General features: G+C 41.7%; 1 protein-coding gene across 1 annotated transcript in view; it reads left to right on the top strand.

Annotated features, from left to right (window-relative positions):
* Positions 1-22,561, top strand: part of PLCXD2 (phosphatidylinositol specific phospholipase C X domain containing 2) — a 42,957-nt gene that overhangs the window by 4,781 nt on the left and 15,615 nt on the right. The window lies entirely within an intron of this gene.

Raw genomic sequence — 22,561 nt, forward strand, 5'->3', positions numbered from 1 at the left:
AGAGCTAAACTGAATAGATAGGTTAGGTTCTCCTTCTGGGAATGCCGTATGAAACACTCGGAATATTTTCCGATCCATTTCTTGTTATCTTTTGCATAATTTTCCCGTAGCTCTAGATAAGACTCATCACTGAGCCCCATTAGAAATGGAAATTCTCAGGCAGAGTAAGATGGTCAGAAGGGTCAGAAGCGGATCTCTGTGTCACTTCTGCCCTAGGAACAGTTCTTTCACCCCGCATCCCTTCTGCCTGCCTTCTTCCCTTGTCAAACGTGAGCGTCTCATGTTTCCTGTCTGGCTGCAGCCTCAGCCTGCTCTCGTTTCTTGTTCCCCTTCCTTCCACTGACCTGGCCTGTATCCCGGCCTCTCCCTTTCCAGTGCCAGCCCTTGCTCAGACCTCCTCACTGCTCTCCAATTCCCGGAGCGTTCTCTGCTCTCATCTTGCTGATGACATTCCCTTCTCTCCTTTTTCACCTTTCTGGAATCCTATCCTTTTCCTATGCAGTCCTGCCTTTGACCACTTGGCAATTTCTATAGCTCTTCTCCTGTGGTCCCTCACTCACTCCCCACATGTGTGACAGGGAGACAAAATCATTACGGGGGCAGGACGTAGGAAATCATTACTCAAATCCTGCTTCTGGACGTTGGATCAGGTGCATCTCACAGAGATGGGGACCCAAAAGGGTGCAAGATACATTCTGGAACAAGAAGTTTAGGTGGGCTCCACTTTGGGGATATCATGAGCCATGAGTTGGCCCTAGAAGAGACTCATTGTCCTACAGAATCTGAGGCTGTGGAAAACCAAGGACCAAGCTAAATCTACCAGGGCTGACCCAATCAAGAAAAAAAATCACACGGAACCAAAATGGCCTCTTAAGTGGGAATAGGTTTTTGTTGTTGTTTTTCATTTTTTTTTCCTCTGGGTGGTCATGGTGAGGAATAAAAAGAGGCTATGATTTAGTGTTTGCGTTAGTAGGTTTCTCTTCTAAGGAGGTTCATCACTTCCTGGGATCCTTTCCCTGCCCCAATCACACAAAAGCCACAAGGAACTCAGGAATCACCCATGTCTGTAAGAAGCAGAATCATGGATTGGTTTAGAGTATTAATGCTAAAGCCACACTGTCTGGTTTTGAATCCCAACTCTGCCCCTCACGACCCTGTAACCTTGGGCAAATTACTTAACCTCTCTTTGCCTCAGTGTTCTCTGTAAAACAGAGATAATAATGGCACTACCTCATTTGGTTAGTGTGAGAATTAAATTAATTCATGTTGCACGCTAAGAACAGTGTCTGTCACAAAATAATGTCTTTTAAAAAAATTAATCATAATAGTCATTTATTGAAAGCCTGTGTCTGGAATGGACAACAAAAACAGAGGTGTAAAATGCAGTCTATACCCTCAGGTAATTTGCAGTCTAGTTAAGGAGCTGACCTTCCAATTAAGCCATGTGGCTCAATGTTCTCTGTCTGATCAGATCAGGATAACTTGAATGGTCATCCCCTCAAGGGGACTTCGAGTTAAGGGAAGGCTACATGGAGGGTTGCCCAGGATGTGAGTACCAAATGAGTCTTAAATGCAATCTGAGGGCAGCTGATCAAGAGAGCCAGAAAATCCTCTTTAGCTACTTTGTCCTCCCATCCCTAGTTCAGCTGTCAAACTTTGTCATCTCCAGCCATCCAAAGCCTTTGGGAAAAATTTAAGTCTCTGTGACAGGACCATATTGCTAACTTTGCTTCTCCTCTTCTCCTGGCCCCATCACTTACCCTCTTAACCTAGTCATTTTGTTCCCAGATGAAGAGAAGGAATATTACAAAATGCTTTCCTTTAAACAAATCTTTTTACGTATATAACTCCTTCCCGAGCCGTGGAATAGCTTCATAGTCCCTCCAGATATATGCATCACCCACACATACACACAAACACACACATACTACCCATCACCCAACACACACACACACACACACACACACACACACACAAAATGCGCACACACTGAGCCATGACCTTAGCCTCACCCTCAAGAGATCCCAAATTCTACTGCCTGCTACTGTTTCGCCTTTATAAAGATCCTGCAAGACACGCCCACTGACGTTTCAGATCCTAGGAGCCTGCCGCTGTCACCTGCATTGCTGCTGTTTCAGACGAGCTTCTGAGGCTGAGGATTTGGTTTCTGACACGTGCTCTGACCTGACCTCTACTCTGTGTGACAGGCTGGCTCCACATCTCTTCCCAGCCTCTAAGAGCTTATAACTGCAGGCACACTAGAGGGAATGGTGGTGAAATGCTTTAGCTCCTGTAACTTTGCCTTTGGGAAAAGCACAAACCACTTTGTAAATGCTGACTAACCCTAATTGGAGTTTCAAACCAGGCCTGTAGAGGAGGGATTATTTATGGGCCTTGTAATAGGTGGGTGTATTTGTGTGTGTGAAAAGAATTTGAACACATGTCAAGAAGCAAATTTAGGTGGAGGAGAACTGTGACTAAATCTGAGTATTTACACGCACGTGGGTACGTAGGAGTCCTTCCACTTCCTCACATCTATAGGAATGTGGGTTATATTGCTGAATGCCCGTGAGGCTCAAACAGTACCTGGGAGGATGGCATTAGGAGATCTCTAGGTGGCTCCCAGATCACATGGGTTTGGCCACAGAGGCCTGCACTGCTCTCAGGGGGGTGTCTAGCTTGTATTATCTACGAAAGATTGGCAGTCTTTTTTGGATTCATTGTCTACTAAGCAGTTGACATTTTCTAAGAGAAAAACAGGGTTTTAAAAATTAATTTCCAATTATTCTAGAACTGTTGGCTGGAAGGTATTATGTCTTCTCTGGGGATAGTATGTCAGTATTTTTTTTCTCTGTACGGACCTAATAAAATCTAAATAAAGAAAAAAATAGGAAGCAGTTGTACCTTGTAATGCAAATGTCTTGGAGTGTGAAGGCATCTGCATTAATGATGGGACTGAGAAATCCTAGACTCTGGCAGACTGAGAGGAATATTTTATGAACATGTACGCTTTGAAGGCTTATATACTGAAAACAATATTCTTAAAGTACAGTTGAAGCCAGATGAAAAAAACATGCCGAACAGATAAAGGTGAAGACAGCGTCCCTCTCTCCCTCCCTAGGTTTGAGTTTAAGTGATCGTCCTGGCAGGAGGTGTCCGTATAATTCCTCATAAAAATTATATGTGCGTGTCGTGTCAGATTGGCTAAAAAAAAAATTACTGGTGCTTGTTTTCTTCTTTTGGTTCTCATTGCCTGTACTTTAAAAATGTATTCATTTAAAGGGCAAGTATTTATTCAAAGGATATTTATCAAGTGCCCTTTTGTGTAAGGTGCTGTGTTAAATTAGGTGAATATGGAGATAAATAGGATTCTTCTCTCTGCTTCTCATGAAGTTCTGATCTTAGAGGAAATCAAAAATTCAAACACCATGGAGAAAAATGCATAGGGTACAATAACACTTAGAAAACCATTACCTATTCCATTACTGGTAGGAGGAGGAAAGCTTGGTAAATTGGGCTTCCAAGAGGAGATGACCCTTGGGTTGAATCATAAAGAGCAATTAGTAAATATCCAGGTGCTACAGGTAGAGAGAAGAGTGACACAATGCAGAGGTACCAGGGACTGAGAGATAGGGTTTCCTTGAGGAAACCCAAGCATCGATTTCATTTAAAGAAAGTAATGGAGATAAAGCTGGGAAAGTAGGCTAATGAGCCTTATGTATCATGCCAAGATTAAACATTGAATGTTATCCCGAAGGCAAAAAGCAGCCACTGAAAGACTTGGTCAGGAATGGATTAAAAGCCTTAAAACAATTGCATAAGGGTGAGGAGAAACAAAATGACCCATCAGTTATTAGGGATGCTGAGGAATAATATAAGAAATTCATTATTTCTTTCATTCTGTTGAATATATATATGTTGATTACCTTCCATATGCCAGGCTCTCTCCTGGGCACCGGTGATTCAGTGATAATCAATACAGACATGTTTCCTGCCTTCAAAAAGCTTACAGTCTAGTTGGAGAAATGGACATTTAACCAAACAGTCATAATACAATATGCTCTGTAAGGTGAGAGGTAGAGATTACTGGTGGAAGAAGCCTATAGCAAGGATATCTTAAGAAGACTTGGGAGTCCAGGGAGGCCCCCAGGAGGAAGTGATGAATATACTGCAGTCTGAAGTATACATAGGAACTAGCCCCCAGGATAAAAGCAGCAAGGCTAGGAGTGTCCTAGGAGAGGAAACAATCTGGGTGAAGACCTTGAAGAGAGAAAATGGCCCATTTAACAAACCCAAATGGTTCATTGTAGTTTATTTACTGTAAGCAAGGAGGAAGGGGGCAAGGAGTAAAGTGGCAGATACTGAGAGGTCTCATAAGCCATGTTAAAGTGATTTAGCTTTACCTTAACAGGTGAGGGAAGGATGTTAAACAGATGAATGACAGAGCAGCTTTGTGTTTTGGAAAGATCACTCTGGCTGCAGTCCACAAAAGGTATTTGAGTTGGGAAGTGCTGTAACCAAGGAGACCACTTAGGTTGCTGATGAGGTCATCCAGGTGGGAGATGATACTGACCTGAGGAAGATAGTGACAGTGTAGATGAAGGACAAGGGACAGACACAGGAGATACATAGGAGGAAGTATCAGCAGGACTTGGCGATTCATTGGAGGGTAAAAGAGAAGGTACAACTGTCTTGGGTAACTGGGAGGAGGGGGATGGCATTCCCAGAAATAGGGATACAGGAGAAGGAGCAGTTTTAGGGGTGATGGAAGGAAACAGATATGCTTAGTTTGGAACATGCTGAGTTTGAGGTACCCGTGGGACATTACAGAATTGGGAGAAAGCGTAGTAGCATCCAGTGGAAATGATTTCAGAGCTAAATCTTACAATTTGCCCAACCCCCTACCCTCACTCACAGCTGCTATTGTATTCAATATAAGATGATTTGAGTTTGAATTTAGTGTCTTCATTTTTTTATATATATATTTTTTGGATTTCAACTAAAATTTTACTTCTTTCAGGAAATCTGTCTTCAACTTCTGGTCCCAGATAAATGACCCTCCCAAGCTCATTTAATGTTCTGCTTAATCGGCATGAATTCTGTCATTTGTTTCACTCTTTCCCCTACCGTATTGGCAGCTTGGGGTTGGAGCGGGGGAGGGGTCAGCTATGTGCAATACACCACAAACCAGCTGTGAAATGGAAGCTTTTAGTTACATTACCACATTATCAAATACGATTTATTTTACACATTGACATTCAGGGTTACACCAAGAGGCTTAGTAAAAGCAGGAGAATTTTGTAATAGAATATTTAGTGTAACTCTTTCTTCTACCCTAAACATTTTCCTGTTTTCCCTAAACCTTCGTATTGTTCTTTCTTTTGTGTTAAAAGGAAAGGTTGTTAAAATATGATTATCCCAGAACTGAGAAGGCTCATCAGGGGATGACCAAGTGCCGTTTGTGAGGTGTTATTTTACCAAAGATGATGCCATCTGTTCAGAGACAGAGCAGGGTGATAATTAGCAAACTAGAGGAAGAATTTCTTATTAATGAATTACCTATACAGTGTCTTATTTGGGTATTAGCATCTATTGGACATTTAAGGAAGAGAAAGTCTTTCAGAGAAAAATAGATACCCAACTCTATAAAATGCCTCCCATACATGGGATTGAAAACCCTTTGACTCACATAAATCATAGGCTATTGGGGCTGATTTGGAGACTGTCTAGGGCAATGAATTACCTTGATGCCCTGCAGAGTTCTTAGGAGGCTTGACTCCCCCTTGAGCCCCGCAAGGACACCTCTAGGCCAGAAGTGGGACTGTCTGGACAGGCCTTTAACCAGAGAAGCTCTACTTGCACTTGTTTTTATATATAGATACTTCATTTATATATAAAATGAAGACGTTCCAGGTCTGAAAGCACCCTGAGAACCTCTGATTTACTTCAGTTTTCTCTAGCTCATCTAGCCAGTTGGGCTAGACCAGGACCAGCTCTCCGGATTCCCAGGCTGATGTCTGTCCTCAGACAGTGGGATGCCCCTTGGCTTCTCAGAACATGAAAAATACATTGATCAACATCCTCTGCTTCCAAATGTTCTGCCTTGCTTCAAAACACAGTTGCTTTGTTGCACTGTGAATAATTATGAATTAAATAGGCAACTGATTAAAAATTATATTGGCCACATGGCCCTCTCAGATTTTGCTGACAGTATAATGGCTATAATTCATACTCTCCCACATGCCCCATGGAAAATAATCAAGTATGATGGGTCAAGTTTATCCCGTTGGCTTGGCAAGCTTTAAAGATATTATTCTTTGGTTTGGAAAACTGCTAAGCAGTCCCCTGATCTTGAACCTTGGATCCATGTGGGCCATATTTTGTATATCCTAAAGATGCCTCAGCCTTTCCGCACTTGTCCATATGGAGTCAAGTTCTCTACAAATGCTGGTTTTTCCCAAGGACCTAATTTAGGTGCATGAGATGGGAAGCCCCAAGGAGATGTTATTAAAAGATAATTTACATGGGCTTAAGTTGCAGGAAATCTACTCTCTAGGACTATTCCTTTTAAATTGTTCAATGCAGTATTTTATTCTAGCTGCTCCTTTAGTCATCCTTTCTGGTTTATTTTTGTCCTCTGTGTTTTCCAACACATTCCTCTTCATTGACCCAGATAACTCAAGCTAGAAGGACAAATAGAGATAAATGGAACTGGGGGTGTACAGGTGCTGGGGGAGAGAAGGCGCAGAGAGTGAACTCTGCCTATTTAAAGAAGATGAATGGACCAAAGAGAAGTTTGGGAAAGGATCAGGAGACCTAGGCTCATCTGCCCTAATCAACTCTCTAAACAGCTGTACGTTCAAGTAAGCATGCTTGCACTTATTCTATACATGTATTCAGTGCATACTGTATGCCAGAAACTTACCAAATATGGATATATGGACATGAATTAGACATGATCCCACCCTCAAAATCTCACAGTCAGCTGTCAGGGACAGACATGGAGATAATTACCACCAGTGTCCCAAGCAGCACAGGGCAAAGAGCAGTTAAATCTGCTTGAGTCACGTGAGCTCACAGACAAATGATTATGACCTGAGTCATATACAAGTAATTAAAATGGAAAGGCAAGGGACAATGAGATTGTTCCGAAGGACTCTAAGGGGTTTTTGTGGGTTTTTTTAAAACAAATCTTTTGCTATATTCAATAACCATAAGGCCCAATTCTCATACATATTTTTACAAATAAGTGTGTTCTTAGCTCAGGCCATAGAGATATTTTAATATGCACAATTGCAATCTGTTGAGATCAAATTTATTGCAATATTCATAGAGATTAAATACCTGAGTCATAATATGATATGCTTTTCTACAAAAGCTGCCCTAAACATCTTCAGCCTTTAAGGACATGTTTGTTTTTATGTCTATTCTTAATATTTTTTTATCTTATACCTATCTTTAATTTTTATTCACATTGGAGGCAGTATAAAGAAGTAGTTCCAAATATGGGTTCTGTTTTAGTGGCCCTAGGATCAAATCCTAGCTACTAGTTACATAACCTCAAATAAAAAGTTTAACCCTCTGTCACACAGTTTTCTCATCTGTAAAATGGAGATAATTATAGTACTTATTTCACAAGTGCAAAGTAAGAGGAAACACAGTCCACGAGACCACCCTCACTCCGACACCAGTTGCAAGTTTGGGGGTCCTCAAGGTCACTCTTAGGTTTGATAATTTGCTAGAAGGACTGACAGAACTCACTGAAAGCTGCTATACTCAATTGCTATTTATTACGGCTACAATCAGCCACATGAAGAGTCCAGGGAAATCCCAAATGTGGAGCTTCCAGTTGCCCTGTACCCTGGAGTTGTGGACACTGCTGCTGTCCTGGTGTTGATGTGTGATGATATGCACAAAGTACTGCTAACCCAGGAAGCTAGCCCGACCCTTGGTGTCCAGAGTCTTTGTTGAGGGTCTACATGGCTGATCTCAGCATCCAGCCCCCCAGAGGTCAAGCCTGTTCCCACATGACTCAAAACCCTCGCCATAAATCTCATCCTTAGACTTTTTGATGTGGTCCCAAAGCTCTCAGGTAAACAAAGATACTCTTATCAGGTAGGATATTCCAAGGGTTTAAGAGATTACCTCCCAGAGGCCAAGGACAAAGACCAGACCCCTCTTTGGACAAGGTTAAATTTTTTACTACACAACTGATGTGTTTAAGAATTAAGTAAGATGATGGTTACAATGGGCTTAGAATATTGCCTAGTACAAAACAAGCATAAATTTTGGATATATATCTATTATTATTAACAATCCTTTTTGATCCTACAGCATCATACTAGATACTATAGGAAATCTTAAAAAAATTAACAAGGTGTAGTTTATAATCTTGGAGGAGAGATACTAAGTTTCAAGTAAAACCAACAAAAGCAGAATGAGGTTGAGTACCACAGGAAAGGAACAAGCAAACTGCTAGGGACCAGTAGAAGGGAGAGGTTACTTCCAGACAGGGGTTAGGGGACAGCTGCTCTGGGAGGGCACCTGAGCGGCACTGAGGGATGGGGGTTCCGATATGGGGGGAGGGCATTCCAGACAGAGGGAACCACATGAATAAAATCAGAGATGGGAAAGCAAGGGCACCTTCGGGGAACAGAGAAGGGCTGCCATGGCCTACTGTAGAAGCAGCAGGAGGAAGAAATGGGAAAGCACTGGACAGACAGACTGAGAGAGCTTTTCAATGTGCTGTTAAGCACTTTATGCCTTGTCTCATAGACTCTGGGGAGCCAGTGACAATACAAGGCCTAAAGAACACCCTGAAAGAGAATATGCTGTCTCTTTTCATATCTCCAGTCTTTGAAACATGCTCCTTCCTCAACCGTATCACTCTCCCTCCCAATACTGCCCACTTCACTTGGCCAATTACAGTTCATCCTGCAAGAAACAGCTCAAGAACTACTTCTGTGGACACCTCCATAATGAAACACGTTATATGCCATCAGGACCTGTTTTCCGCTATACACAACTGTATTTTGTCATCTCTGTATACTCAGTGTCTGTATACTTGTAGAGTGGTTCAAAGGAAAAAAGGGAGAGAGCGAAAGAGGAGAGAGACATGAAATCTTGAAATATCTACAAAGAATTTAAAGAGCAGATATTTCTAGTTAATTTAAAGAGAAACTAGGACACACAGAGAGAGTGAGTAATAGTGCCTAGAGTAAGACAAAATCTTGTAACTGCATGGCAGAGTCTTCTCAAGGTATCCCAAGGCTTTAGTAGTAGTAGTAATAATAATAATAATGATAACAGGCAGAAGAAGAGCTTACTTATACAACACTTATAAAGCACTTACTAGGCGCCGGATATGCTCTACTTGATTTATGTGAACCCAGTTAATGTCTACAACTCAGTGATGTAAGTACTATCATTATCTCCATTTTACAAATGAAGAAATTGAGGGACACAGCAGTTAAGCAAATTGCAACAGAAATCCTGATAACAATCCTAGGATTGTAAAAACTTGGTCTTGCCAAATTCATTTAATTGCATCCGAATAAAAGACATGCGTAGAGTTGGAGATTGACCTAGTGTTGGGCTGTAACTTCAGTTCCTTGTGTTGGTTGGAATAAAGAGCAGTGTTCTTTTCATCCGAGGCATATGTTTCCATGCCAGGCCCCTAATGCCTGAGCGCCCATGGGGATGGTTGTGTTTGAAGGACTGCCTGCTAACCTGTTCCGGCTGAACAAGTCACTTTTTTTTTTTTCAAGACCAGACATCTAGGAGGCTTTTTATTGACTGAGAACAAAAGCAGCCCAGTGGTTTAAGTGGATTGTGTAGTAATCGCCCAGCAAGGCTCCAGCAGGGAAGACGTCTTTCTGCCTCTCAGCGGTGGCGGAAAGGTCAACAGAGGCTTTTAGCAGGCGTGTGCTTGTCGGAACACTCCACTTCCGGGGTGGGTGTGTTTTCCTCCTCCTTCCCCTGCTGTGTGTAATGTACAAATTTCCTTTAAACCCATCATTTGGTGTAATTTACGCTGCTACTTGTTGGATTTTCCCTCTTCCTTTTCCCTTTCCCCTGTCAGAGCTCCTGGCCTAGTCCTCCATTACCAGGAAAGAGAAAAACCCTTCTTGTTTTGAGGGGATCTAGCTGAGGAGCTTCCCTGGATCTCGGCCATTCAGCAGTTTGTCAAATGAATCTTAAAGTAACCCTTCTCTGTGAAAACTTTCAACCCAAGCTAGGTGATTAGGCAGGTGTTTTTTTCCCAAAGTCCCCACAATAAATTCCATAGAAATGTCCCACAAAGCAATGAAATGCCAGCCATTCTGGAGTGAGGGGAACTGTCACCTAAATGCTAGACAAGAAATGAGCTACTGGCCAATGTGTTCAGTCAGCATAGTGCGGATTCATCATTGGCCAGCCTGAGTCAGTGTGAGGGGAGAGAATTTCTCCAGCAATTTGACAAAATTCTCAGATGAGCCAAAAATAAATAAATACCACTGTCAGGCTTGGGAATGATTTGCTTTTTGCAAATATGGTGAGTTAAATCTATAAGCACATATTCATCTTAAGTGTAGCAAGTATGAAAGGAACGTATCTCACTTCTTTGCAATGATTAATAATCCTTGTTAAAATAGGGTCATATAACCTAGAGGGGTGGGATAGGGAGGGTGGGAGGGAGGGAGATGCAAGAGGGAAGAGATATGGGAACATATGTATATGTATAACTGATTCACTTTGTTATAAAGCAGAAACTAACACACCACTGTAAAGCAATTATACTCCAATAAAGATGTTAAATAAATAAATAAATAAATAAATAAAAAATAGGGTCATATATTCCTTTAATTAGCTGTTCATGAGTTAGAATCCTTCGATTCTTTAGATAGAAGAGACCCTAAAGCTCACTTCACCCCCCTTCCTAAATTTGCAAAGGGAGAAGTTGAGCTACAGTCTGAACCTAAAAGCTGAAGTTCATACAAGTAATCAGAGCAGAAGCGGCACTGGGATTCAAGGCTCAGAGCTGTGTTAACCACAAAAAAAAAAAAAAAAAATTGTGTCAACTGAAAGAAGCTTAGAGTGCCCTCTTGTGTCCCTACATGGAAATTCTTCATGTCTTTACAAAATTTGAAATCACTTTAATCTCTCCATCAATTTTACTGCATTGGGGTGAAGGTCAGACATGTAGCTCTGAAAACGAATCCTGTGATCATTATGTTACCGGAAGGAAATGCACAATGCATTTGACCTACTTCATCAGTAAAGACAGTAACATCATCCCTAGAGTAGTCTTGTGTGGATTCAGGTCTGGCTGACCTAGGTTTCTGTCCCCGGGCAGCCACTGGTAATCTTGGTAACCCTGAACCAGTTGCAAAACCAATCTGAGGGGATTCCCTGGTGGCGCAGTGGTTGAGAATCTGCCTGCCAATGCAGGGAACACGGGTTCGCGCCCTGGTCTGGGAAGATCCCACATGCCGCGGAGCAACTAGTCCCGTGAGCCACAACTACTGAGCCTGCGCGTCTGGAGCCTGTGCTCCGCCACAAGAGAGGCCGCGACAGTGAGAGGCCCGCGCACCGCGATGAAGAGTGGCCCCCATTCGCCGCAACTAGAGAAAGCCCTCGCACAGAAACGAAGACCCAACACAGCCAAAAATAATAAATAAATTAAAAAAAAATTTTTTTAAATAATAATAAATAAATACAGGCTGTTGTTAACTGACAAGAGGCTTGTGCTTTAAAAAAAACAAACAAAAAAAACCAGTCTGAACCTCTGTCCCCTCATCTATAAAATGCAGATAATCACTGCCCTGCAGGACTGGCAGAGATCAAATGCAATCATGTTAAGTCAGCCCAGCCTGACATTTGGTAAACAGTAAACAATAAATTGAAATTATTAGTTATTTTCAGACGTGAGCCGCCACGAGGGATCGCCAGCAAGTTCACAATGAAGGAACTGAAGTGAGAACGCTGGGGAGTGAACAGACTGTCCATGGGATGCTTTTAGCTCTTGGATGAAGAGGTTTCCATGAGCTCTGGGGGCAGAGGAAATACATTTTTAAAGAAATAACATGCTAAATATGTGATTCTTCCAAAATAAATTCTTTCTTTAGATGGGGAAGTTTAAACAGAGCTAGGCCTAATGGCTTTCCCACAGATGGAATCTCTTTCAGAGGTAACACCTGGCCTTTGGCACTAAGGGCCCAGCAGTCAAAAAAAAAAATCTCTGCTCTGAAAGAAAAAGTTTGAAAACCGGATCTTATTTAGGGCATTGGTCCAGTTCTTTTAGAAGTCTTTATTTATTGAGAGGGTAACCATATTAAAATAAGTAAAGAACAGAGGTGAAAAACAATAGCTGGATGAATTCATCCTTTGATTTTCATTTTCCTTGAAACTCCTTATTTTATGAAACAAGCTACCTCAGCTTAAGTGTTTCGGCAAAATGGCACTAAATTGAGTCCTTTTGCCCCAGTGAACTTTCAAAGGTTCCCTCCTCCCTCCAGTAATTCTCACAGCCGTCGTTTTCACACATGTGGGAGGGAGATATCATTATGAACAATACAAGGAGACTTGACCTTTAAATGTCAGTCGAAGTGTGGAGTCTGGTGATTGTCTGTATCTTTCTTCCACTAGCTCATCGGAGAGTTGAGGAAGACAGTCCAATAGTGTGTAAGCGGGAAGGGGTTAGGGGCGAAAGGAACCCCTCACCTGTGCCTCTCTCTTTGTTTTCACCCAACCAGGGAAAAGGAAAGAAAAGCTCGGACTGGACTCTGTCATCCAAATACTCATCCTAGATACCACAATCGCTGGGAGGTTTATGTGGATTATCGCACCGCAAGAGCAGATTAAAAAAAGGCTGTTCAGTTTGCTCGCCTCGCTCATCCTTTTGGGGAATCTGTTACTTCACATAAGACAAATACAGCACGTGAGGCCGGGGAATTTATTATTGATGGAAAGTTCATCCTCGGGCCCTCGCGCGGCTGCGGAGTAGCAGAGCTGGAGCCTCTGGGCGCCAGCAGCGTGCCCCTTGCTCGGCGGCGCATGCGCTCGCGGCAGTGCCATAGCCGTAGACTGCTGCGGTCCGCGCTGTGCTCCGTTTGTGGACGTCAATCATCAGTCAAAGAGTGAAAGGATATCCCCTGACTCATACTTGGAAGTCTCCTATTTGTGTGGATTAACTGAACAATACATTTTGTAGCTGCTGTAGTTACCTCGATAGCATTTGTGAAACAGTTTCTGATGTTCAACTCATTTTCTACTTTACGCTTTTGTCTTTTTACGCATGGTTTTTCTCCTTAGAATGCCCCTAAACATCTCTGTGTCTTGTTTATCGATGCTTATATACTAGCCCTTGTGTTCCAGTTTTTTTTTTTTTTAACATCTTTATTGGAGTATAATTGCTTTACAATGGTGTGTTAGTTTCTGCTTTATAACAAAAGCTATACGTATACATATATCCCCATATCCCCTCCCTCTTGCGTCTCCCTGCCACCCGCCCTATCCCATCCCTCTAGGTGGTCACAAAGCACCGAGCTGATCTCCCGCTGCTATGCGGCTGCTTCCCACTAGATATCTATTTTACATTTGGTAGTGTATATATGTCCATGCCACTCTCTCACTTCATCCCAGCTTACCCTTCCTGTGTTCCAGTTTTAACGCCAGCATACCGTGAAAAAGATTTTTCATGAAGGAAGTCCATCTCAACCAGAGGGAAGCCTCCTCTTGTACGTTTCCACCTTCCCCTCATCTTTATGTGACACCACTCCACTCCCCATCGAGGTCTGCCCCCTCTGGGCCAGGCACTGGGGAAATCGAGGCAAGAAGGAACGGTCTGGCAGAGGAGAACCCCCTGGTGTGAGGGGGCCTGAAAACTGGGATGGACAGGACGTGTGTTTGCTCTAGACAGGTTAATATCATGGCACCCCTTACACTGTCACTTAAAAAATATGTATTCGTGATTTATAGAGAAATGTTGAGGTGAAATTTTACAACATCTTTGAAAACTCCGCATTAGGTTATCTCCTCTCCCAGTTCTCTCTCCTCAGCCCTGCTGACCGAGGATTCCCTCCTTCTCTCCCCTTCCCCTCCTGGCCTCTCAAGCTCCCTCCCCTTTCTTGGCAGATCAATTTAGGTCCTTCCAAGCTTCTGTCTGCAGACTTGCACACCCGCACCCACTGCTTAATACTGCTGCAAGTATGTCAAAAGCCATTAATGCCAGAGATGAATATTTCATTTGTGCCGAGCAAACAAAAGATACCACACTTACCAGGATTCTCTCTGCATGAACTGAAAATGACTTTTTAATCCTTACCACATGTTCATATTTAAGATGAAGAGTTTACTATGTGCCTGAAAGAGAGATCTCTCTCTCTCTCTTTTTTTTTTTTAAACATCCTGCCCATTTTGTAAGGAGTCACTGGTGAAAACCTACATCAACTGGCACCAAATTTGTAGATTATCCCAGTGATACTTTTACATCCCTTGTTGACGGATCCCTTCAGCCACCACTCTGATACTGTGCCCCTCAACATAGCTCTCCCTGGAAGCACGAATTGCTGTCACGAGGCAGGAAGATGCCGGGGAGGGAGAGGGGCTGGTGATAGCCTCCTCGGGAAGTGAGAGCCGAGCAGCAGGGCGTTTGGAGTCCAGCTGGACCCATGCTCTCTGAAGGGCCAGAGAGGGGTCCCTGTATATTCCCTGTCACCATTTGAGTCTGAGAGTGGACCCTGGCGCCGAGGGAGTGAGCAGTTCCTAAGTGGCTCTTCTTCGGAAACTCAACCTTGCTGATAAGCTCCATGTGGAACTTGAGATATATGTTCTTAGTCATTGGTAAAATTAAGTAGTGGTCTCTCCAAACCTTAGAAGAATATCCAGACTTCTTGATCAAATGATCTTGAATGGGAATGTTTCGATTGCCTTAGTTTTTTTTAATTTCTTAAAAATCACAGGTTCATTAAAATGCAAAAACACTATTAGTGAGACAGTGGGTTTGAGGGCCCAACCCTCATTTTTAAGCTTATTTTCTAAGAAATACTTCTGAAAGATTTCTTAGAAATTATATGAAGATAGAGTCTTCTGGGCTGTGTAAATCAAGGCATAAAATCCTCTTATTTTTTCGGAAAAATTCAACCCTTTAAAATGGATTAATACATCACCAGGCTATCTCCCAGAACTCTCCAACATGGGTGGACAGTATCAGGAAGAGCTTTTGTTCAGCTAGGCCTCTGAATTTCTGATCCTAACTCCACTTGAGGGCTGTTCTCTCTTCTTTTCCTCCTTTGGAAATGGGAGAACATCACTGTCTTTCTTTGGCTTGAACACTTATCTTTTCTCTCTCTTTATAAAGCCTGATACTGCTCTCTCTTCTGCTGTTTGCAATGACCATCATTTGATCTAGTTGACCCTTTATTCCAGCCCAGACACCTTCTGGTTATCTGAATGACCTAGCTTCATTAAGATAGAGTGTAAGCAAGATTTTTGGTCTTTTGTGTTTGGGCATCTTTAATATCCTCTTGTTGTAGTTTTTGCAGCTAAGATCTTATTCATCTTCCCAGAATAATTTTTTGGTCTGTATATTTTACATGAATTTAGAAAAATAAATTGGACATTCAGTACCATTTTATACAGCATCAGCTCCGCTGGGTAACTGGCAAAACGGCTGCACCTGTTTTCTTGCAAGCTGCCTGCATTATTCTGGCCTCACCTGGTATGGTATAGGCTAATAATCAGAGAAAGAATATGAAATTACAAATCATATGACCTAAAGTTCAAACTGAGATAAAATAAACAAGCCCTAACTGAACACTCTTGACTATTCCTAACAGAAAATGCATGCACATTCAGTATATGTTTTAAGACCTAGCCTGCAATGGGCCAGACCATCTTAATTTTGACAGAAGTAGTAAGATGAAGTCCGGATAAAAATCTGGAGTTTAGATGGCTCTTTTAAAAATAAGCTCAAAATAATAATTGTCTTTAAAAGAAATTTTGCACAATGATGATTATGTCTATTAGAAGCTCTTTATTTTTATTAGTAAAAATACTTCTGTGAAATAGTGAATTTTTTTCAATTCTTTTAAATATACTTTTCCAAGTAAATGAAGCATGTTTTTTTTTTCCTCCTGAATATAAGTTTTATCTGGATTTCATTTCAGACGGACCACTCTAGTGGCAACATATACACATTGACGTGCACATAAATGCTTTGGCAACTGAGAGACATTAGTTCCAAACACCTCTATAGGTATCCCTACTATGAAGTTTTGCTATTTAAACATTTGCTATAACAACTTATAATAAGATTTGTTTTACCTGGAATTCACTACCTGAATGAAAAAATCTCATTATAGCAAATTCACACGTGTGGGCTAGCAAAAACATTCAAGTTGCAGGTACATCCAGGCCAGGAGATGGAGAAATGTGTCACATCCATGGCCCAGCTGCTCTCTCAGTAGGCTCAATTGTACATTAGTGCTCTCAACTTGCCACATTACTGAGTAGAAATGTCTTCTAAGAAAGCGAAAAACCTTTGAATAAAATCGGTGAACCCAAGAGGCCTGAAAAGCCCATACTTGCAAAGAAAAAACAAAGTGATAAAGCATGTTGAGGGAGATGATCTGACATAAAGAGGTCATGCTCACGTCCTTAAGAACCATGCACTAGTATTTTAAATGTGCAAGAAATACAGAAAAAAACTTCTGAAAGTATGACTTCAGAATACTGAAGAAAGCTTCAGGAAGACTCTGGTGTTTGGTGTTTTAATGCTTTCTATTATAGAAAGATTCTTTGTGGTTGGTTATATAAGTGTTTGAGTGTTTTACTGGTATTTATTAAAACTGATAGGGTTTTTTGAAGAGTTGGGGAAGTATTACTGTTTCTTTCCATTTCAAATAATGGATGATAGGTTTTCCTTCTCCAAAAATCAGCTATCCAACATGCTTTTAGCAATAGATTGGATTTGGTTTTTTTGTGTTTGTTTTTCTATAGAAATCACTTGAGGATGTCTGATTCTATGATGTTAAAAGTAAAAAGTTCAAGAATATCCTTGGAACTTTCTCTCCCATATTTTCAAATTGCGTAGTCACTGAATTTATTTATTCCTGTTATTGACACAAGAGCAGACTAGAGATTGTTTATAATTATACTTTTAGTGCCAATTTATACTTAGCCTATATAATACTGTGATTTTAATTTATTCATTTTGATGTTAATTCTGGATGAAACCTAAAATAAATCCCTTAAACTGCAAACTTCCTTTTTCTCAGTTAACTGCCACAGCAGATCCCTGAATATGAATATTTAATGAGGTTTCACAACATTATTTAAAAACTAGAATTATTTGTTTCTCAGGTTGTGTCATTCAAGTAGGAGATAACACAAATTCCTTAATAATGAAAGAATACTAATAATATGTTTGAGCTCATTCTGTTGGCCAAGGACTCTTCTGAATGCTTACCTGAGTTAATCACTTAACGTTCACCACAAACCATTGATGTTGGTACTATTGTTGTCCCCTGTTGACAGGTGAGAAACTGAGGCACAGCATTTCAGTCACTTAGCTAGTAAGCAGTGCAGCCAAGAGTATGTATCTAGGCAGCCTGGCACCAGACTCCATGCTCTTAACCATTGTGAGAACTCTCCATGTAGCTTATCCAGAGCTACAGTGTTTCATCAAGCTAGGGCTCAGGACTTACACCATTGGTAAATCTCTTCTTGCTAAACTGCCATCTTGTACACTACAACTCTGGGTCCTTCAGGGCTATGTAGGTGGAGAAATGACTTGCTGGGCCTGGAGAGGCCTGGTAGGAAAATTTAAGAAATAACTGGCTCTCAACCCATTAGTGTTCTAGGGGCAGGGGATGAGAACAGAACCCTCCACTATCGACTCACCTTATGGATGGTGTCCAGTGGGAAACAGTCACTGGTGGCACTGACAGACATGCCAATTAAGGATAAAAGAGGTGCAGGGTCAGAGATCCAACCCAGACATGTCAGCTGTCCATTTGGCTACCAGGGAGCTCAGTCTGGAGTGATATTTCTCAGCCTTTTTTCCTTTATGGCCAAACTAAGGAGTCTTTTTAGCTATTTCTACCCTACTCCTGCTCACCATCCCCACCCCCCAGCGATGAAATTTTAATACCGCAGATACACTGTACGGTATATCTGTTTAGGTACTCTCTTTATACTTTGAACATAAAAAGAGTAAGATTTTTTCATTCCCGCAAGAACCAATTTTTTGTTCCCTTGAGGCGGAGTCACCCAGTTGAGAATACGTGGCCTAGAGGCACCAATACATTGAATGGTGTGAGTAAACACAGGGTGGGAGGGTGGCCTTCAGTGAACAGACTTGGAGGGGTTAATGGGCTTCAAGGTTAAAGGGCCCACCAAGGGCAGGGTGGTACCTGAGGGAAGTGAGAAGAAGGGATTTTCTTAAATATATGAGGTCAGGCGTTCTTTTTTTTTAAAAAAAAAATTTTATTTAATATTGGAGCAGAGTTGGTTTACAATGTTGTGTTAGTTTCAGGTGTACAGCAAAGTGATTCAGTTATACATATACATGTTTCTATTTTTTATCAAATCCTTTTCCCATTTAGGTTATCACAGAATATTGAGCGACTTCGTTTCTTTATGTTCTCTCTTATCCCTGAAACAGAGGTACAAATTGACCTTTAAATGAAAGTTTTGAAACTCCTGGATGGAATTAATTGCCCCTACTTTCTGGCATGTATTTCTGTGAAACCACTGGTTGCAGGATGGGGTCTGGGTCTCCTCTGCTAGGCAGCGAGTCCTGAGGAGGATTCCAGCCTCCTCCTGTCTGTAGCGTCGGGCCTAGCACTGTGCCTGTCACACCGTGCTGTCAGTGGACATTTCCAGGGATACAGGGTTTTCCTTGGGAGCCTGTTTCCCTCAAGTCCTGGTTTGACAAGTGGAGGTCAGGCGTTCTTTGACCTGGGTCACCATCCCCACCTCCCCAGATGCCACCCAGAGGTGTGATAAAGAAGATTTTCTCTCTTTCTCATATTCTTCACTTAACTCTTGTCTCATTCTTCCCTCCGTGGCTCTAAGTATAGTCACCTCATAATCTGAAATGCCATTGTGTTGTGATGACGTGTATCATTTCAGGGTGTGTGATTTGAATTCTCTTAGTTTTATTTAGAGACCAGCTTCCCAAGAAGCTTGCTTTAAACTCTTTTTAATTGAGTTCAGAAAAATGGCTACTATTCTAAATTGCAAGAAATGGGTAATGAAAGTGCTTTAACTAAAAACTGTTGTGTGCTCACTTGAGGTCTCCTAACTCCCAAATAGCAAACCTTAGAAAGAGTCAAGCAGCAACTGGTGTTTCAGATAAGGAGCAAACTGGCTGTCCCCAGTCCTCACAAAGCAGCTCATTTTCTCCTACTTGGTCCCTTAGATTATCTTGTAACCTAATGCTGTCTAGGAGGAAATAACCCTAACACTGGATAGACATCCTGCTAACCTTTTCTCATTCAAATATCTCTTTCATTGTGGTTTTGCTGCCTCAGTGACTTTATTCTGAACTCTGTGACCCAGTGCACGTCTGAAATGCTCTAATTAAACTTAAATATCCTCATCTAATTACTTACTAGAAGGCACGATAAAGAAGAAGGTGCCCCAATATTTTTCTTCTCTGCAAAGAAGTGGTGATTATTCAGCTGGTCAAAGAGCAGGAGGCATTCCTAGAACACAAAGGATGGTAAAGAGAGCTTCTACCCAGATATGGGGAAGGCAATCCACCAGATTATTATTTGAAGATTTGAAAGTACTAGAAGACCAACCAGAGAAATTGATCCCCGGAAGTCAGAGAGCTTGTTGGCAAAGGATAATCTTACATTTATGGCAGTGAATGTCAAGCCTGGGTGCCTGATAGAATCACCAGGTGAGCTTTTCAAGTTTTTTATTCTCAACTCCCACTCCAGAGAGATTCTGACTCCGTGGGTCTTGGGTGGAATCTTGGGCACTGGTGTTTTTTAAAAGCTCCCCCAGGGGATTCTGATGTGCATTCAAGGTTGAGAATTACTGCTTTAGATTACAAAATGCTTTCACATACATTATCCAGGGTTTTGTATACATAAAGAGAGGAAACAGAGACATTTTAATGCCTTTTGATTGTATAAAGAAACAGGAAGAGACAAGAGTGGTAATTGTGAAAATGAAAGGATTGCAGAAAAATCAGTTTTCAAAAATTGGAGGAAAAAAACCTCACCTTTGTAGGGCTAAAATTAGGGATGATAGCAATCCATGGAGTGTAGAACATTAAGGAGAGGCCTGTATGTCCATATTTCCTGCTCTGTATGGAATATTCTTGAGATGACAACAAAAATTCCCTACCCAGAAAAGTCTGAAAATAGTCATCCAATATTTGATGACTATTATTTTCTAAAACCTTATTTAGTCCACTCTATAAAAGAGAAATATTAGAGAAGTAAAACATTTGTTATCAGGCAAAAAGTTTGTTCGAAAATATCACGTTAATATTTCCATGTGCATTCTGGGGTTGTGCACACGATCTGCATGTAGAGACAGACAGAGTGCCTCAACAGTGATCCTTACAGCTTTTGGATGGTTATAATGAATAATTCTGCAGGTAAAAGTGGCAAGTAACAACCTTGGTTGTAGCTAAAGGATGAAGTAGAGCCAACTCTGGGCTCTCAGATTAGGGGGAATAGAAGTCAAGTCACAGTGAAGCAGAAGAAAATAAGTTGTGATTAGAAGGTAGGATATTGCGTTTTGTGATTTTAGAAGTGGGCGATGACAAAGCTTAGGCTGTGACCAAGAGAGTGAGTGACAGCTACTGTCAACAAAGTAGAGGTTAAGCTATCATCTCCATGTTAACCAATAAGATGGAGATGGAGAGGAACAGTGCTTCAGGTGCAGGAAAGAAAATCTTCCAGACCCTAAGTATTTAAGATAAGGAATTTCAGTTAATCACCCCTTCTTCCCTCTAGTTTCCAACTAACAGAGAATGACTTATAATAACAATAACAATAGTTCAGCACTTAGTATGTATCAGCATTGTTCCAGGCACTTTGCATGCATTCCAATGTTCACAACAATTTTTGTGACAATCAATACTATCATGCCCATTTTACAGATTAAAAAACTGAGGCATAGGGTAGGCAGCTTGCCCAATATGGGTTATAAATGCTGGTAGACAGAGTTGGGGTAAGAGAATATTTTATGGAAGCTGTCAGCAAAAGTAAGTGCGTAGAGTCCAGGAAGGGGCCTGGTGAGAGATGAGACTGAAATAATACATCGGAGCCGTATTGAGGAGAGTCCTAAACCCCAGTGTCCAGAGATTGAACTTGATCTGTATCTTGAGATGATTGACTTTCGAATATGAACAAATTGGAGGGAGGCTGGACTGAAAGGACAAGTTAGGGTTCTTTTGGTCCTGATTAAAGGACTGCTAATGAGGAGGGTGACAGGTGAAGGTTAAAGGAAGAGACATGTTTGATGTCTGTTGTAAAAGTCAAATGCAAAGATTTGGTACCTGGTTGGATGAAGGGGGTGAGGGAGAGGGAAGAATTTAATTAGAATCCGAGGTTTCAAGTCTGAGTAACTGAGCAGAACTTCAAGAGAGGCACTTTGTAAGGGTGAGAGGGACAGCATGAGTACTTTGAAAATCTGTAATTTGTTGCGTCAGCAGGCAGGCGTGGATGGAAGACCACAGGAGAAGTCGGAAACATAAATTTGGAACTTAAAAGAGTCTGAGCTAGAAATGAAACTTTTGGTGTCGTCTGCATAATGGTGCTGTGGTAAAAACTTGGGAAGTGGATGAAATCTCTGAGGGTGGGAGAAGGAAGGAATAAAGACCCTTGGAAAACGTTTAAACTGGGGGACAAGAAGGAGGGAGAGGAGCCAGCAAAGGAGGCCAAAGGAGAGAGGTAACAGGATAGGAACACCCAAAATTGTGCATCGTGGATCACAAGGGAATGGAAGGTTCCAGAAAAGAGCTGACTTAGCAGACCCTCAGAGAAGCTAAGAAGAATAAAGCCACTTGGAGTTGTTGATTCCAAGTTTATAAGGATCAAAAGTAGCAATAGAAGGATAGGAGGTGGCCTCCGACTGGAAGGAGGGAGTAGATCGGGGGAGACAAAGGCCACACGACTGGCCTCTTTTTCAAGAATTCAACAGCTGGGAAGAAAGAGAAGACAGTCACTTGAAGGGGTAAGGAGTGTAATGGAAAGTGCTTTGTTTTTGTTCTTAAGATAAAGAGGACCACTTAAATCTATTTTAGACAGTGATAAAAGAGCCATAGAGAGGATGAGTGAAGATGCACAGGTGCTGCCAGGTAGTAGCAGCAAAAACACTTCCCGTGGCAGAAATCACAGCAGGGTGAGACTCTAAACTATTTTCTAACCTTATCATAAAACAAGCCAGAACTCATGGAGCAGAGATCCCTACCAACGCCACACAGCAGTTCTCTTCGAGAACAAGGCAAGGACCAATGGAACAGGGGGTTTTCCACCCCTTCTGGGGGAAATGTGTGAATTTAACCCATACATCCCAGGGCAGAGGGGGAGAAGTAGCCCTAAAGACAATCTTT

This window comes from Eubalaena glacialis, chromosome 6, assembly GCF_028564815.1.
Source record: "Eubalaena glacialis isolate mEubGla1 chromosome 6, mEubGla1.1.hap2.+ XY, whole genome shotgun sequence".
NCBI classification, from domain to species: domain Eukaryota; kingdom Metazoa; phylum Chordata; class Mammalia; order Artiodactyla; family Balaenidae; genus Eubalaena; species Eubalaena glacialis.